Here is a 20,001-nt window from a genome sequence, read left to right on the forward strand (position 1 = left end):
TTTATATATTTTTTTTATTTTTATTTTAAAAAAAAATTAAAATAAAAGACTTGGTGTTGCAAACACAACCTTTCAGCATCTCGGGGACAAAGATTTTTAAGGCTGTGTGGGTCAACTGGACCAAATCTAAAAAAATGACCCAAAGGTGGCTGTTTATGCAAAGTTAGCCTTCCGGCGTTCCTTTCGGGAACATTCGGCTATGTTTTGACAAAACAACGTCACCTGACTTCTTTATGATGAAATTAAAATTTGACATATTTTTTTTTGGCTATTTTAGCAAAAGAGGAGGTTGGACCCGATTAGGGCTGCCTACGTATCTCACATCCGGTGAGAATCAAACCAGCGTAGTTTGGTCCTCAGAAATAAAGCAAATAAGCTAACTCCTTTTTTTTCGAAAAAATACTTACAAAGAAGAGAGAAAATATTCTTGGATTTTGATTTTTGTTGTTGTTGTTTATATATATATGTATATATATACATTTTTTTGTTTTTGAAAAGAAACGACGGCTAAAAAATGGAAAGTTCAAAAAATCTTCTAAAGAAAAAAGGAAATATTTTTGGACTATTACAGTGGATTTCTGAAAGAAATACTACAAAAAAAAAGAAAAAATAGTTTTGAATTTTGAATTTTCTTTTGAACTTTTAAACAAATATTTTGAATTTTGAGAGAGATTAAAAAGAAATATTTTTGTATTATTTTTTTTATTTGAGGTCTAAAAGACTGAGCAATCAAAAATATATTTTGTTTTTGATTTTTAGAATATGGTGGGTCGGAACCGAAGAGGTTTGCCTACGTATCTCACATCCGGTGAGAATCAGACCCCCGTAGTTCGGGCAATTAACTAAACTATTTTAAACTTTTTTTTTCATTCATTTTTGGCAACAAATATCGAAACCACTTTCAAAGTACGACTTTTTCTTTTTCGATTTTGGGCATTTTCATAAAAATAAAAATAAAAAAACTATTTTAAAAATAAGACCCTTTTTTCATTTTCATTTTCCATGGCAAGACAAACTATTTTTCTTTTCTATTTTTTGAAAACAAGACAGAACAACGACTTTTTTTTTTCTATTTTCCCTTTGCTTTTAGTAAAACAAATTAATACAACATTTTTTTTATTTTCTCAAAATTTCGGCAGAGTTCGACGGTATTTGGGCATTGGGTTTTTCAAAAATAAACAATTAACTCCCTAACCGCTATTTGTTTTTCTTTTTTTTTTTCAATTTCACAATATTCCTAATATTCAAAAACCGGTCAGCATGCGGGCGCGAGACAAATAAATGCACGGAAAACGAATAGGATGCATCAGGATGGTCTTTTCATATCAGGTTGCTAGTCCTAGACGGACCCAACCCCTGTGTTGAGTCCCCTAAGTCAAATGCAACGTGATGCAAATAAGCGTTCCTACTAGGGATCTGGCATGAAGTCACGTTATTCTATGTTCAAAACCTAGGTCGGTGTTCTAGACAGTGTACCCGAGCGGACAACTCGAGTTGAGGAAGGAGCTCCTTTCCGGGAACCAAAAGGCCAGTCGGCTTAGAAACTTTTCGAGCCTCTTTTATTTAGGGTATAACACTAACTGAATAGGGAGTCTTAACCAGTAAGCACATCCCCGAAGGTAAGAAGAGAAGGTTTCGGCACAGTTTATATGTACAGTTCAAATAATATCAAAGCAGTAAAAAGCATCATTTTGCACATTTAGGCCAAAACATGTAATAAGATCAAATAATAAATAAAGCCAAATATAACAATTCATCTAAGCTCGAATTTCTAACCCTGAACCAGTGGTTCTGGGTTTTGTCCCCAGCAGAGTCGCCAGAGCTGTCATACCTCCTTTTTCGCCCGCGCCGCCTCAAAAGGGCGCGGAAGGGAGTTTTTTCCAATTAAAGGACAATCAAAACAGGATTTATTTATTTATTCAGAGTCGCCACTTGGGAGATTTAGGGTGTCCCAAGTCACCAATTTTAATCCCGAATCGAGGAAAAGAATGACTCTATATTACAGTCCGCGAACCAGAAATCTGGATAAGGAATTCTGTTAACCCGGGAGAAGGTGTTAGGCATTCCCGAGTTCCGTGGTTCTAGCACGGTCGCTCAACTGTTATATTCGGCTTGATTATCTGATATAATACATATTATAAACTTATGTGCAAATTTTATCCTTTAGCCGCTTTTATTATTTTTATTTATTGTTATTATTTTACGGAGAATTGCAACATTGTGAAAACGTATTTCAAACCATGTCGCAATCAATGCACCCGTGGTTATCGACACATTTCGACTCCGTTGAGATTTGGATTTGGGTTACATAAATGCACACCCATATTTAAGAAAATAATTTGTTAAAGACGCGCCTAGAGCGACTAACGTATTGTTGTTTTGGGAAATGCCGTAAAATTTCACTAGACGGCCAACTCCGATGTTCTAAATAAACATTTGTGAGGGCCCTGCAATCTACATATTTTACTAGGCGAGGCTCGTCTCATTTATTTTAAATGGACAAATCTTAAAGCGACTACATTTTTCTATTAAAATTAGTCTCTAAAATAAAGAAAGAAAATCTTAATTTATTACGAGCTTTTTTTATTTATTTATTTAAGAAAGCATGGCATACTAATTGCTAGATTAATACAAATATTGATGAAAAGGAATTTTACTCAAAAATTTGAAATTATAAATAAAATAAAAATTCGACAACTAATATTCAAAAGAATCAAATATAGCTAGATTAAAACTCGCATTGTTATAAAAAAACTATTGAGATTAATTATTCACAACCATTTGAAACTAGATTTAACCATAATTACTAATGCTTATTAGAAAGTTTATTAAACTTAAACGTTCTTCTAATCTTGTTTGAACTCAAATCGTGCCTTAATGCCTAATTCACGAAATTCAGTTTAAATTCATACCTTAGCTAAATTTAGCTACTTGTTCACGATTAACCTACTGCTGATAATCTTAAAACCTTCATAACTAGTGAATTAGCTTGTTTTGCCAAACTGATTCATTAAAGACTAACTTATGTTATTTTCTCTTATTCCAATTATTATTCAGTAATTATGAAATAGCCTAAATACAGTCAATAAAATGAACAAAGAAAAGCGACATTAAAACTTCAAAATTCAATTCTTCATATGTATTCATGCTTCCACATCATTAGCTTGCAATAGCTAGTGTTACAGTCGTGTACCTGATATTGGAAGCAAAAGAAAAGGGAGATCAGCAGAAATTCAGTAGCATACAACAACAGCAACACCCAGCAACCAGCAATGAGAAACCAGTGACTGATTTTAAAACTCAAGATAAAAATCCAGAAACACCAACAACAATCAACGGACAGAAGCCAAGGGAATCTTTTCAGAGTTGAAAGACTAATTAATGTTCAACCCTTAATTTCTGAATCTATATATCAAAATATTTAAATTGTATATCATGTGTATACTATTCTTCTTTTGAATTTTCAGAATGTTTTTCTTTTTATTTTTGGAGTCTTAGTATTTTCGGAATTTTTCTCTCTATCTTTTTTCTTCTTTCTGTCCTCTTTTTTCTGTCTCTCTCTCTTTCTTCTTTTTTTAAAATCTGATCAAGTCTCCTATTTATTACCATCTTTCAACATTTTTAAACATAAAACCCACTATCTTCCCACTCATCCCCCTTTAATCTCACTACCTAATGTTTTGTCCCCCACTACATTAAACAAATACCCCATTATATCTTGTCCCTCATGCTTATATTAAATAATTACATATTCCCCACCATTATATCTTGTCCCCCCATTATTGATTATTTTAATATTATTTTAATCCTAATTGACAGAGCACTCAAAATAAATAATTGTTCAGAATTTTAATTCCAAAAATACCCCCTCTGACCTTACTGAAATTACCATTTTGACCCTGAAAACATTGTAATTTACCAATCTACCCCGTCAGCTATAACAAGTTCAACTAATTAATTCTAACCAAAATATAGCAGCTATAATCAATTCCTAATCAGATTTTATGAACAAACTCAAACTATATGATGAACAACAAAGAAACAACTGGAATTATTTTGACTGAACAATGTTTTTACACAACAAACCTATTTTCAGATTCGCCAACAATAATAAACAAATATATTCAAAGCATGAACTCAAATTCAAATTAAACTATAAACAAAATAAATAAACAGATTGAAACTCTAAACTCAAATAATCAATTGATCTTCAAATTAAATTCAACAAAATTACAACAAAGATACATGATTCAAACTAAATCAAAAAAATTAAAAATCAAAACATAAACTCACATTAAATCACTGAATTAAAAATGAATTTCAAATAAAATGAACACGAATTAAATCTATATTAAACAACAAAGAACGGATTCAAGTGATTTAAACTAACACTCTTCTATATTAAATCTAAATCCTCTTAAATTAATAAAACAAACTGAAAAATAATTAATTGAATCTTCAACTTAAATCTAACAACATTATAATTAAACTAATCAATTTCTTCCTAAAAATAAACAAGAAGAATGAATGAAACAAACTGAAGAAAATAACAAAACGATAAGCATGAAATTAATATCGAACATATCTAATTTTAGATCCGAAAATATCAAACAAAATACGGACAAAATGAAACTCAAACCCACTAACCGGATCGAAACGACGATCGAAGAACGGAAGAAGGAAGCCGCGGACAGCAGCAGTAGCGGAGGAGAAGAAAACGCAGCAGCAGTCCAATGGCGAAGACGCAGCCATGGCAGCAGCGACGCGAAGGAGAAGACGCAGCAACGGTGAAGGCAGTAGCAGTTGCTACTGCTGAGCATGCTCGACGTGAGGGCTGCCATGGATGGTGGTTTTTAGCTGGAAGGAGAAGCTGCGTCGAGCAGCAGTGGTGAAGAACAAAAACGCAGCAGCAGCAGTCCAATGGTGAAGACGCAGCCATGGCAGCAGCGACGCGATAGCAGCAGGCGACGAAGGAGCTGGACGGGGAGAAACTGCTCGACGAGCTTGACGTAGCCATGTCAGCGAGGTTGAAGAATGTAGCCATGGCAGAAGGTAGAGAAGCAGCAGCGCAACAGTGAAGCTAGAAGAAGCAGCAGCGACAGAGGAGAAGAAGGAGGCGCACAGCAACCATGGCAGCCATGGAATGGAGAGGTCGTTCATGGTGGTGGTTTGGTGTCGCCCATGGCCGGACGTAGCTGAAGGCAGCTAGCGAAGCTCGAGCTGGAGGTCGTGAGGATGATGAAGAAGATGAAGATGGGGCAGCCATGGAAGGGGAGCTTGGGGTTTGAATATGGTGAAGGAGAAGATGGGGGGGGATGGTTAGTTTTTAGGTTTAGGTTTTTTTTGTGAAATGTAAGATAATAGGGGTGTTGGGTATTTGGGTTATGGACTGGGTCGACCCGGTTTGGAATGGACCGGGTCGTAGGGATGGTTGAATATTTTTTGGGCCTGTGACTTGAATTTGAAGAAGAGCCCAATTCCGATTTTCTTTACATTTTTGTTTTCTTTTCTTCTTTTATTTTTCTAAAACTAAATTCTAAAAATCCTTAAATTATCATATGGAACTAAATTGATTTATAAAAGCGCAAATTAACTCCCAGTAACAATTAACACACAATTAAGTAATAGTTAAGCATAAAATTGTACAATTGGACATTAAATGCTAAAAAATGCAAAAGATGCCTATTTTTGTAATTTTTATTTTTGTAAAACAAACTTAATTACTAACAATTGTAAACTTAAATCCTATACGCAAATGCGATGTATTTTATATTTTTATTAATTTAAACAAATAAACATGCACAGACAAAAATACAAATAATTATACAAAAATACCACAAAAATACAAAAATTGCACACAAAAGGAAAATTATTTTATTTTGAATTTTTTTGGGAGTAATTCTTTCATAGGGCAAAAATCACGTGCTTACACCAGCTCGACCAGATCCCTCGAACACAAACTATCGAGGCAGACGATCTCGCCAAGTTGGCCATAACTGCTAAAAGCATAACTAGAGAAGGGAATGTGGTTACTCTCCTCCACTCATCGATCGATCAAATCGAGGTACAAGCTATAAACTTAACTTGGGACTGGCGCAATCGTATTATTGCATATTTTTAGGATGGATTGCTCCAAGACAATAAAAAGGAAGCCAAAAAGCTTCGAATGAAGGTGGCTAGGTACCACATCATCAACGACGACTTGTACAAAAGAACATATGGCGGCCCTCTAGCAAAATGCTTAGGCCCGAGTCAGACACGACGCGTCCTCGAGGAAGTTCACGAAGGTCACTACGGATCTCATACGGGCAACCGAGCTCTCGTTAGATGCCTCATACGAGCAGGCTACTACTGGCCCACAATGAAAAAAGAGGCCATCGACTTTGTAAAAAAATGAGAGTAATGTCAAAAACACGCCCCCATGATCCATCAAGCAGGTGAGCTCCTTCATTCAGTCACTCTGCCTTGGCCTTTCATCAAATGGGGATGGACATTGTCGGACTCCTCCCAGCGGGACGAGGTAACGTACGATTCCGTTTGGTTTTAGCTAACTATTTTTCCAAATGGGTAGAAGCAGGTGCATTCGCCCATATACGAAAGCAAGAAGTGGTCACCTTCACATGGAGAAATATTGTATGTCATTTCGGCCTCCTAAAAGAAATTAGTTGTGACAACGGGACTCAATTCACCGGAAAAAAGATCGTCGAGTTCTTCGAGAAATGGCACATCAAAAGCATACTCTCAACACCATATCATCCCACGACCAATGGACAAGTGAAATCCTCCAACAAGTCAATATTGAATATCATGAAGAAGAAGCTTGAAAACGCTAAGGGACTGTGGCTGGAGTTGTTGCCAAAAGTGCTATGGGCATACCACACAACGCTGAAATCAAGCACGGGGGAAATGCCATATTCACTGGTCTATGGGACCACTGCACTAATACCGGTTGAGGTCAGAGAAACAAATTTAAGGTACTCACACGAGAGCGGGCCGAGGAACCACGAAAATAAGAGGCAAGACCTCGACAAAGTCGAAGAACGAAGAGACATGGTGTTGATAGCTAATTTTTTCCTATATATTTTTATAGACATATGTACTTTCAAAATAGAATTTTTTTCTATATATTTTTATAGACATATATACTTTCAAAATAGCATATATATGCATATATAAGCATGCACAGGGTTTTTATAATTTTTCTATAATTTTAAAGGCTTTAAAATAATTTAATTCTTCCCCTTTTACTTATAAAATTTTCAATAATTATCCTTCAAATTATTGTTGTGGTAAATTAGCTATATAAATCCTATATTTATGCCAAAATAGTGCTTAAGTATTTTTAATGCATTTTTATAATTGCATTTGTATTTTTAAAACTAATTTGCATATATTTTGCAATATTAGCCCTATTAATGTATAATTAAATTTATATGCATAAAATGATCTTCTATATTTTTAAAATGTTAAATATCTATTTTAAAACATTTTAGTATACAAAATTATTTTTTATAAATCATCTATTATTTATTATAAATTATATAGGGTTAAATTGGCTATTTAAAACTTAGCCAAATTGTATTTCAAGTTTAGCCTAAATTCAACCCAATACCCCAGCCCAATTCCTAATTGAATTACCCGACCCAGGCCCCAAACACATCCTACCCGACCCAAAACCCATCAGATCATGGCCGCTGATCTGAAAGATCAACGACCCGTATTGGTTCTTTCCTTTTTAATTCCAAACGACCCCCTAACCCTAATCATTTTTTATACATCGCCGCCCTAAAATCCTCTTTTCTCTCAAAACTCTCTCAACCTAATGATCGGTGCCAACCCTGCACTACTACAAAGTAGCGAGAGTGGTCAAAGCAGCTTTTACCCGAGATGGCCGGGATCGATTTCCGCGGGGAGCTAGAAATGGGAATTGAGTTTCTATCTAAATTGGAGATGTGTAATTGCTATTAATTTCACTTCTAATCATAAGTGATCTTTTGATTACTTCTAATTTTATACTAATAGGATGCTAATTTAAGCTAAGAATAAGATACTTGAAAGGTTGTCTAAATAGTTAAGAAGGCACTAGGGAAGTGAGTTTCTCCTAGGTGGATACTTGACGGGTTCTCAAGTCTAAGGCAAGGTTGTCATGTTGGGGATTAGTATATAACCAATGCACTAAACTTCTCACTCTATACCTCTCGGTAGTTTGAGTGATTTTGCCCTAATTGATTTTCTCAAGACCAATTGGGTATGATAATTTGTGCAAGCAATTGAGGTTCAAGTCGGGTATTACTATCTCTAGGTTTAACCCTTTTAATTGGGGCTATCAATCTCTTGAATATGCCCCAATTCCTTGTTGGACTAATTTTCCTAGACTCAAGTTCTCTTTCTCAAGAAGAACCCAAGTCAAATTGGCACAAATTAGTGTTTACAACCATTAATTCAACATGAAAACATAAATTAGTCCAAATATCAAACATCCATAGACATTCACGCCTTAAAACTCAAGACCCACCCACACTAGGGTTGAGCCACAACCATAGCTAATGGGTTTATCTACTCATGATAATAGAAGAAAACAAAGAAATAGATGAAGAAAAACCCATAATATTTAATTACAAGATAATACTTGAAGATTCAATGATAAAACTATTCTAAAATTACTCAAAATGGTTAAGAAACCCTGTTCACGAGTGCAGTTCAACGTTAAAATACAACTGATGACCTACAAATGGGAAAAGAAACTATTTATACTAGGCCGAATTTTCTAGACAAAAATACCCCTGCGGGGTAGTGCGGTCCGCACAAAATCGAGTGCGGCCACAATGAGGCTTCTTGGCGTTAAACTCTGTTCTCTGAACTTGGACACCGCGGACCGCATTGGCATTGATTCTCCAAAGTAGCAACTCTCTGAACTCCATCATTGCAGACCGCACAATATCGAGTGCAGCCGCGGTGAGTCCATTGCGGTCCGCATAACATGCTTTGCGGCCGCAATGCTTGAGTCCCCGAATTAGCACATCTCTGAACCTCCTCACTGTGGACCGCACTAAATGGAGTGCAGCCACAGTGGACCTGTTGCACAGTGCCTAGACTTGTTCTTGGTACTGGCCCTGTCACAACCCAAATTTTCCACACTCGGGAGTCGTGATGATGCCTACTAATGAAAGCTAGGCAACACAACTGTTTGAGCAAATTACCTTTTTTCTATTTTAATTCTTTAACAAGTGTGAAACAACAATTATAAACAACGGAAATTTAAAACAAGCGGAAGAAACAACTAACCCATTTAAATAGTTCCAACATGATTCTTAAACAAAATCTACCCAGAACTGGTGTCACGCTTCACAGACAATCTAGAATTACTACAAACAAGGTCTGAAAAATAAATAATACACTTTTTTGGAATATGTAAATGAAACAAGATGAAGAGATAGAGGGAGACGCCTGGGCCGGGCCTGCGGACGCCTGCAGGACTACCTCGAAATCTCCAACTAGACTGAAGGCAGCCACCCAAGCTAAGGTCATGTGATGACCCAAGCTAAGGTCCTATGAATTCTGTGTCTTCGAGGCCTTGAAAACCTCATTTAGAGTCACCTCGAGTTGCATGCGCAGTCCGGGCGCGTAGCCGAAAAGCTTAAATATGAAATTTTGTGAAAAATGATAAGTTTTGATTGTAAAATGAATAAATTTGACTTTGGTCAATATTTTGGGTAAACGAACCCGGATCCATAATTTGACGGTCCCGGAGGGTCCATAGGAAAATATGGGACTTGGGCGTATATATCCGGAATCGAATTCCGAGGTCCCGAGCCCGAGAAATGAATTTTTAAAGGAAATTGTTTTCTGAAATTTTTTAAGGAAATTTGAAATGAAATCTGATTAGAAAGCGATGGTATCGGTCCCGTATTATGGTTCCGGTGCCCGGTAAAGGTCTTATATATGGTTTAAGTCATTTCTGTAAAGTTTGGTTGAAAACGGACGTCGTTTGACGTGATTCGGACCTAAATTGCTAAATTTGATACTTGATGAAGTTTGAGAAAAGTTCTTGATTTTGAGGTTTGATTCATTGTTATTGAGGTTATTTTGGCGATTTGATCACACGGATGAGTTCGTATGATGTTGTTGAGTTTGTACATGTGTTTGGTTAGGAGCCCCGAGGGCTCGAGTGTATTTCGGATGTGTTTCGGGAAGTTTTGAACTTAGGAAAAAAGTTGCAGATTCAGAGAAGTTACAGGTCACTAAAGCCAGGTCTCGCGGTCCACGGTGGAAGCTTCGCGGCCGCGGTGGGGACTCCGCGACTGCGGTGGGATTTGTGCGGTCCGCGGTGAGCAAAGCCAAGCCTTCGCGGCCGCGCTCGATTTATTGCGGTCCGCGGTGGAGCTCCGCGGTCGCAGCTTATTTTTTGTGCGGTCCGCGGTGAGGGTCTGAGAGGAATATATTTAAACGGACCTTTCAGTTATTTTCCACTTTTCAAAACCCTAAAATATAAGAGACGATTTTTCAAACAACATTTTTTCTCCAAATCAATTGTAAGTCATTTTAACTAGTTTTATTCAATCATTAACATCTTTTAACATGATTTTAATTTCAAATCAATGATTTTCATGGGGGAAATTGGGTGTTTTGGGTAGAACCTAGATTTTTCAAAAATTGGGGATTTGGACCTCGATTTGAGGTCCGATTTCAAAAAAAATTATATATTTAAGTTCGTGGGGGAATGGGTGATCGGGTTTTGGTTCGAACCTCGGGTTTTGACCATGTGGGCCCGGGGGCGATTTTTTACTTTTTGGGTAAAACTTTGGAAAACTCATTTTCATGCATTAGGGTTGATTCATTTAGTGTTTATTGATGTAATTAAGTAAATTTGTGACTAGATACAAGCGTGTTGGTGGTGGAAACAAGAGGTAAAGCGGTAGTTGAGGCTTGAACTGTGTTTGTTGCATCGAGGTAAGTATTTGGTCTAACCTTAGCTTGAGGGATTAGGAGTTGTGTCCTATTTGCTATTTGCTTCTTGTCGAGTACGACGTATAAGCATGGTGATGAGTATCTATACATTGGTGTTAATCATGACCGTGAGTCTTATATTGTGATTTTCATGATTTCGTTGTATTATTCATGCCTTGGTGAAGATTTCTAATTGTTGTATAAAGTTTGTGGAAAGAATTGTGACCTATGAACATTGAGGAGCGTTGGCCCTAGTTGTATAAGCGAAATTGTGAAAGTATAAGTGACAATTGAACTTTTAGAGCATTGGCTCGAGTTGTGAAATGGGTTGTAAAAATATAAGTGATAATCGAACCTCTAGAGCATTGGCTCGAGTTGTGAAGTGAATTGCGAAGTAAAATTGAGAAAGAGAAGAGATCATATGTTGACACCCTTGCCGGGCTATTGTTGATTTATTTGTTGTTCCCTTGCCGAGATTTAATTGTTTAATTGATGTTCCTTTGCCGGGATTTAATTGTTTAACTGTTGTTCCCTTGCCGAGATTTAATTGTTTAACTGTTGTTCCCTTGCCGGGATCTCTATTACTATTTTGTTTATTCCCTTTCCCCCTTGCTTGTTATTGTTGTTTGGGTGAGGAAGAGTGTTAAAGCATGAAGGGTGATGTCGTGCATTGTTTGTTATTGTAAGGAAAGAGCGTAAAGCATGAAGGGTGATGCCGTGCCGCATGACGTACCATTCTGTGCCGATTCTTTTGATTATATGTTGAGGAAAGAGAGTAAAAGCACGAAGGGTGATGCCGTGCACATTTTGATTATATGATTGTTTTGGTGAGGACGAGACTAAAAGCACGAAGGGTGATGCCGTGCAAATTGTTGATTTCTGCTTCTTTGTTGATATTCTAGCTATGTCGTTCCTTTCCTTACTTGATGCCTTTCTATTCAGAACTATTATCTTCCCTACATTATGTTTTCCCCTCCCACATTAACTGGTTATTTCTGTATTTCTTTTCCGCTGTATATATATATGAACTGCACAGGTTTATTTGGTGGTCTGGTCCTAGCCTCGTCACTACTTCGTCGAGGTTAGGCTAGACATTTACCAGCACATGGGGTCGATTGTGCTAATACTACACTCTGCACTATGTGTAGATCTAGGAGAAACTTTCAGACAGTAGTTTGAGTGCTTCCTTCAGTCCACTCGGAGACCCAAGGTAGACCTGCAGGCGTCTGCAGGCCCTGACGTCCCCCTCTACCTCTATTTCCTGTTTCATTTCCTTTTGTTCAGAAATAGTGTATTGTATTTCTTCAGACCTTGTATGTAGAAATTCTTAGACAGTCTGTGACACCAGATTTTGGGGTATTGAGGTTTTAAAAGTTGTAATAGACGTAGCCTTAAGTTATATAATTGTTGACTTCCACTTTATTTCTTAAATATTCCATTTTTATTATATTGTCGCCTTGTGTTTGTTAAAAAGAAGAAATATGAAAGTGTAGTAGGTAGTTAAGGTTTGGTTTGCCTAGCTCCCATTAGTAGGCACCATCACGACTCCCGAGGATGGGAAATCCGGGTCGTGACAAGTTGGTATCAGAGCTCTAGGTTTCATGGGTCTCACAATTCACAGACAAGCTTAGTAGAGTCTGAGGGATTGGTACGGAGACGTCTGTATTTATCCCCAGAGGCTACAGAGTTAGGAAAACTTCACATTCGTTCCTTCTTGTCGTGCGGTTTGTTCTTAATGCTAAATGAATTTCTAGTTTGTTCTTTCACAAATGGCGAGAACACGCGCTTCCTCATCCACCGCTCAGCAGCTTGAGCCCCCAGCAGCAGCTTCCACGAGGGGTAGAGGGCGAGGCCGAGGCCGTGCTAGAGGCCGAGGTAGAGAAAGAGCTCAGCCCCGAGCAGCAGCACCAGTGACGGAGCCTCAGATTGATTTTGATTAGGAGGTTCCGGCCCCAGCAATTTCGGTGGGCCCAGCTCAGGTCCCAGGGGGTTTATTGCTACCCCAGTTCTTCAGGATGCTCTGGTCCAATTAGTGGGCCTCATGGAGAGTGTCACCCGAGCAGGCTTGCTTCCTGTAGCACCAACTGTCTCTTAGGCTGGAGGAGGGGCCCATACTCCTGCTACTCGCACTCCGGAGCAGGTAGCTCCTCAGATTCAGACTCTAGCGGTTCAGCTAGTTGGAGCAGTACATCCGGGTGGGTGATGGAGCGGCTATGTCCGCTGATGCTTTGTGGAGACTAGATAGGTTCACCAAGCTCTTCACTACTACTTTCAACGGTGCATCTGCTGAGGATCCCTAGGATTATCTAGACAACTGCCACAAGGTTCTCAGGAACATGGGTATTATTGAGACCAATGGGGTTGATTTTGCTACATTTCACTTGTCTAGATCTGCCAAGACTTGGTGGAGGGATTATTGCTTGGTTAGACCAGCCGGATCGCCAGCCTTGACTTAGGAGCAGTTTACAGTGTTGTTTCTGGAGAAGTTTCTCCCCGTTACCCAGAGAGAGGCCTATCGGAGGCAGTTTGAGTGCCTCTAGCAGGGTTCCATGACGGTTACCCAGTATGAGACCAGGTTCATCGATTTAGCTCGCCATGATCTTGTCATACTTCCTACCGAGAGAGAGAGGGTGAGGAGGTTTATTGCCGATCATATTCAGTCGATTCGTTTTCAGATGGCTAGAGAGGCTGGGAGTGAGATTACCTTTCAGGAGGCGGCCAATGTGGCCCGTAGAGTTGAGATGATTCTATCATAGGGAGGCGGTCATGGGTCAGACAAGAGGCCCCGTCATTCAGGCCGATTCAGTGGTACCTTATCCGGAGGTCGATATTCGTATAGTAGAGGCCTTACTCCGAGGTCCTTTCAGTTAGCGCTCCAGGTTTCTCACGGTACTTCAGGTGGTTGTGGTTTTCAGACGCATTATTTTGATTAGCAGCCTTACAGTGCACCACCAGCTCTCATCAGTGCACCGCCGCTTCAGAGTTTTCGGGGTGGTCATTCAGGTCGTTAGAGCTAGCAGTCTCAGCAGCCGAGGGCTTGTTACACTTGTGGTGATCAGGGTCACATTGCTAGGTTTTTCCCTCGAGCACCGAGTAGCTCTCAGCATCTGGGTCCTCGTGCTATGGTACAGGCACCAGGTGTTCCATAGCCCGCCCAGCCAGCTAGAGGTGGGGGTAGAGGTGCTAGAGGTGGAGGTAGAGGTACTAGAGGTGGAGCTCAGGCCGCCAGAGGTAGAGGCCAGCCAGCTGCAGGCCGTCCCAGAGATGTAGTTTAGGGTGGTGGGGCCTAGTCCTGATGTTACGCCCTTCCAGCCAGGCCCGAGGCTGAGGCTTCAGATGTAGTCATTACAGGTACTATTCTAGTTTGTGATGGAGATGCTTCAGTGTTATTTGATCCAGTGTCTACCTACTCGTATGTGTCATCTTATTTTGCATCGTATCTGGTTATGCCTAGTGATTAATTGAGTGTTCCTGTTTATGTGTCTACACCGGTGGGTGTTTCTATTGTAGTTGATCGAGTCCATTGTTTTTGTATTGTGGTGATTGGGGGTCTTAAGACTCGTGTAGATTTGTTGCTTTTAGACATGGTCGATTTCGATGTTATATTGGGGATGGACCTTACCACGCTATCTTGGAATGTCATGCCAAGACTGTGACCTTAGCCTTACCGGGTATGCCTTGTTTAGAGTGGAGAGGGACTCCTGGTCATTCTACCCGCAATGTTATCTCATATGTGAAGGCTCAACGTATGTTCGAGAAGGGGTGTTTGGCCTATTTGGCATATGTTCGTGATTCTAGTGCTGAGGTCCCTTCTATTGATTCTGTGCCCGTTGTTTGAGAGTTTCCTGATGTTTTCCCTTCAGACCTGCCGGGTATGCCACCCGATAGGGATATTGACTTTTGCATTGATTTGGCTCCGGGTACTCAGCCCATTTCTATCCCACTGTATCGTATGGCCCCGTCGGAGTTGAAAGAGTTGAAGGAACAGTTGCAAGACTTGCTTGAGAAGGGTTTTATTAAACCCAGTGTTTCGCCTTGGGGTGCGCCAGTGTTGTTTGTTAAGAAGAAGGGTGGATCGATGAGAGTGTGTATCAATTACCGGCAGTTGAACAAGGTTACAATCAAGAATAAGTATCCATTGCCGAGGATCGATGATTTGTTTGATCAGCTTCAGGGTGTCGAGGTGTTTTCAAAGATTGATTTGAGATCTAGCTACCGTCAGTTGAGGATTAGGGTATCCGATGTCCCTAAGATAGCTTTCCGCACTTGGTACGAGCATTATGAGTTCCTGGTCATGTTATTTGGGTTGACCAATGCCCCAGCAACCTTTATAGATTTGATGAACCGAGTGTTCAGGTCTTATTTGGACTCGTTCGTGATAGTCTTCATTGATGATATTTTGATATATTCCCGCAGCCGGGAGGAGAACGAGAAGCATCTTAGAGTGGATCTTCAAACCTTGAGGGATAGTCAGTTATATGTTAAGTTCTTGAAGTGTGAGTTCTGGTTGAGTTCAATTGCATTCCTGGGTCATGTCGTGTAACCAGAGGGTATTCAGGTTGATTTGAAGAAGATTGAGGCAGTCAAGAACTGGCCTAGACCAGCATCGGCTACAGAGATTCGGAGTTTCTTGGGATTGGCAAGCTACTATCGTCAGTTTGTGGAGGGGTTTTCATCTATCGCAGCCCCGATGGCCAGGTTGACCCAGAAGGGTGCTTAGTTCAGATGGTCGGACGAGTGTGGGGCGAGCTTTCAGAAGCTCAAGACAGCTCTGACTACGACACCGGTGTTGGTTTTTCCCACAGGTGCAGGGCCTTATAAGTTTATTATGATGCATCTCATATTGGACTCGGTGCAGTGTTGATGCAGGATGGCAAGGTCATTGCCTATGCTTCGCGACAGTTGAAGATTCATGAGAAGAACTATCTGGTTCATGATTTGGAGTTGGCAGCCATTGTTCACGCATTGAAGATTTGGAGGCATTATCTATATGGCGTGGTATGTGAGGTGTTCACGGATCACAAGAGTCTTCAATATTTGTTCAAGCAAAAGGAGCTGAATTTGAGGCAGAGAAGGTGGTTGGAGTTGTTGAAGGATTATGATATCACTATCTTATATCACCCGAAAAAGGCCAATGTGGTGGTCGATGCCTTGAGTAGGAAGTCAGCCATTATGTGTAGCCTTGCTTATATTCCGGTCGGTGAGAGGCCGCTTGCTTTGGATGTTCAGGCCTTGGCCAATCAGTTTGTGAGGTTGGATATTTTTGAGCCTAATCGTGTATTGGCCTGCACGGTCGCTTGTTCTTCTTTATTGGAGCGTATCCGTGATCGATAGTATGATGATCCCCATTTGTGTGTCCTTAGAGACACGGTACAGCGCGGAGGTGCCAAGTAGGTTACCTTAGATAATGATGGAGTTTTGAGATTGCAAGGTCGAGTCTGTGTGCCTAATGTGGATGGGATCCAAAAGTTAATCTTAGAGGAGGCCCATAGCTCGCGGTACTCTATTCATCCAGGCGCCGCGAAGATGTATCAGGATTTGCGACAGCATTATTGGTGGCGGAGAATGAAGAAGGATATTGTTGCAATTGTAGCTCGGTGTTTGAATTGTCAACAGGTTAAGTACGAGCATCAGAGGCCTGGTGGTTTATTTCAGAGGATTGAGCTTCCCGAGTGCAAGTAGGAGCGGATCACTATGGATTTCGTTGTTGGACTCTCGCAGACTCGGAGGAAGTTCGACGCAGTATGGGTTATTGTTGATAGACTGACCAAGTCAGCGCATTTCATTCTTGTGGCAGTCTCCTATTCATCTGAGAGGTTAGTTGAGATCTATATCCGGGAGATTATTCGTCTTCATGGTATGCCTGTATCCATCATTTCGGACTGAGGTATGCAGTTTACCTCGCATTTTTGGAGAGCAGTTCAGCGAGAGTTGGGCACCCAGGTTGAGTTGAGTACAACATTTCATCCTCAGACGGACGGGCAGTCTGAGTGGACTATTCAGATTCTTGAGGATATACTATGAGCTTGTGTTATTGACTTTGGAGTCTCGTCGGATCAATTTTTGCCTTTAGCAGAGTTTGCCTACAACAACAGTTACCAGTCGAGTATCCAGATGGCTCCTTATGAGGCTTTATATTGTAGGTGGTGTCGGTCTCCGGTTGGGTGGTTTGAGCCGGGAGAGGCTCGATTGTTGGGTACGGATCTAGTTCAGGAGGCTTTGGACAAGGTCAGGATTATTCAGGATAGGCTTCGTACAGATTAGTCCAGGAAAAAGAGTTATGTAGACCGCAAGGTTCGAGATATGGCTTTTATGGTTGGAGAGCGGGTATTGCTCCGAGTGTCGCCTATGAAAGGCATGATGAGATTTGGGAAGAAGGGCAAGCTTAGCCCTAGGTTCATTGGCCCGTTTGAGATTCTTGATCGAGTGAGAGAGGTGGCTTATAGACTTGCATTACCGCCGAGCTTATCAGCCGTGCATCTAGTGTCCATGCTTCAGAAATATCACGGCGATCCATCCCACGTGTTAGATTTCAGCACCGTCCAGTTAGACAAGGACTTGTCATATGAGGAGGAGACGGTAGCCATTCTAGACCGGTAGGTTCATCAGTTGAGGTCGAAGAGTTTCCCTTCTGTTCATGTTCAGTAGAAAGGTCAGCCCCCTGAGGCATCAACCTGGGAGTCCGAGTCCAATATGCGGAGCCGTTATCCCCATCTTTTTCCTGACTCAAGTACTTCCTTCTTTTGTCCGTTCGAGGACAAACGGTTGTTTGCTTTTAATTGAATTCTGTGTCTCCTTGGCCTTGAAAACCTCATTTAGACTCACCTCGAGTTGCATGCACAGTCTGGGCGCGTGAAAGCTTAAATATGAAATTTTGTGAAAAATGATAAGTTTTGACTGTAAAATGAATAAATTTAACTTTGGTCAACATTTTGGGTAAACGGATCCGGATCCGTGATTTGATGGTCCTGGAGGATCCGTAGGAAAATATGGGACTTGGGTGTATGCCCGGAATCGAATTCCGAGGTCCCGAGCCCGAGAAATGAATTTTGAAAGGAAATTGTTTTCTGAAATTGTTTAAGGAAATTTGAAATGAAATCTGATTAGAAAGCGATGGTATCAGGCCCGTATTTTGGTTTTGGTGCCCGGTATAAGTCTTATATATGGTTTAAGTCATTTCTGTAAAGTTTGGTTGAAAACGGACGTCGCTTGACGTGATTCGGACTTAAATTGCTAAATTTGATACTTGATGAAGTTTGAGAAAAAGTTCTTGATTTTGAGGTTTGATTCATTGTTATTGAGGTTATTTTGGCGATTTGATCGCACGGATGAGTTCGTATGATGTTGAGTTAGTATGTGTGTTTGGTTAAGATCCCCGAGGGCTCGAGTGTATTTCGGATCTGTTTCGGGAAGTTTTGAACTTTGGAAAAAAGTTGCAGATTCAAAGAAGTTACACGTCTCTGAAGCCAAGTCTCGCGGTCCGCGGTGGAAGCTTCGCAGCCACGGTGAGGACTCCGCGATCGCGCTGGGATTTGTGCGGTCCGCAGTGGAGCTCCGTGGTCGCAACTTTTTTTTGTGCGGTCCGCGGTGAGGGTCTGAGAGGAGTATATTTAAACGGACCTTTCAGTTATTTTCCACTTTTCAAAACCCTAAAACATAAGAGGCGATTTGTCAAACCACTTTTCTTCTCGAAATCAATTGTAAGTCGTTTTTAGTTAGTTTTCTTCAATCATTAACATCTTTTAACATGATTTTAACTTCAAATCAATGATTTTCATGGGGGAAATCGGGTGTTTTAGGTAGAAACTAGGTTTTTCAAAAATTGGGGATTTGGACCTTGATTTGAGGTCCGATTTAAAAACAAATTATATATTTGAGTTTGTGGGGGAATGGGTGATCGGGTTTTGGTTCGAACCTCGGGTTTTGACCATATGGGCCCGGGGGCAATTTTTGACTTTTTGGATAAAACTTTGGAAAACTCATTTTCATGCATTGGGGTTGATTCATTTAGAGTTTATTGATGTAATTAAGTAATTTGTGACTAGATACAAGCGTGTTGGTGGTGGAAACAAGAGGTAAAGCGGTAGTTGAGGCTTGAACTGTGTTCGTTGCATCGAGGTAAGTGTTTGGTCTAACCTTAGCTTGAGGGATTAGGAGTTGTGTCCTATTTGCTATTTGCTTCTTATCGAGTACGACGTATAGGCATGGTGACGAGTATCTATACGTTGGTGTCAAGCATGACCGTGAGTCTTATATTGTGATTTTCATGATTTCGTTGAATTATTCATGCCTTGGTAAAGATTTTTAATTGTTGTATAAAGTTTGTGGAAAGAATTGTGACCTATGAACATTGAGGAGCGTTGGCTCTAGTTGTATAAGTGAAATTGTGAAAGTACAAGTGACAATTGAACTTTTAGAGCATTGGCTCGAGTTGTGAAATGGGTTGTGAAAGTATAAGTGATAATCGAACCTCTAGAGCATTGACTCGAGTTATGAAGTGAATTGCGAAGTAAAGTTTAGAAAGAGAAGAGATAATATGTTGACACCCTTGCCGGGCTATTGTTGATTTATTTGTTGTTCCCTTGCCGAGATTTAATTGTTTAATTGATGTTCCCTTGCCGGAATTTAATTGTTTAACTATTGTTCCCTTGCCGGGATTTAATTGTTTAACTGTTGTTCCCTTGCCGGGATCTCTATTATTATTTTATTTATTCCCTTGCCCCTTTGCTTGTTATTGTTGTTTGTGTGAGGAAGAGTGTTAAAGTACGAAGGGTGATGTCGTGCAATGTTTGTTATTGTAAGGAAAGAGTGTAAAGCACGAAAGGTTATGCCATGCCGCACGACGTACCATTCTGTGCCGATTCTATTGATTATATGTTAAGGAAAGAGAGTAAACGCACGAAGGGTGATGCCGTGCACATTTTGATTATATGATTGCTTTGGTGAGGACGAGAGTAAAGGCACGAAGGGTGATGTCGTGCACATTTTTGTTATGTAACTTCTTTGGTGAGGCTGAGAGTAAAAGCACGAAGGGTGATGCCGTGCAAATTGTTG

Source organism: Nicotiana tabacum, chromosome 3 (genome assembly GCF_000715075.1).
Source record: "Nicotiana tabacum cultivar K326 chromosome 3, ASM71507v2, whole genome shotgun sequence".
In the NCBI taxonomy this organism is placed as follows: domain Eukaryota; kingdom Viridiplantae; phylum Streptophyta; class Magnoliopsida; order Solanales; family Solanaceae; genus Nicotiana; species Nicotiana tabacum.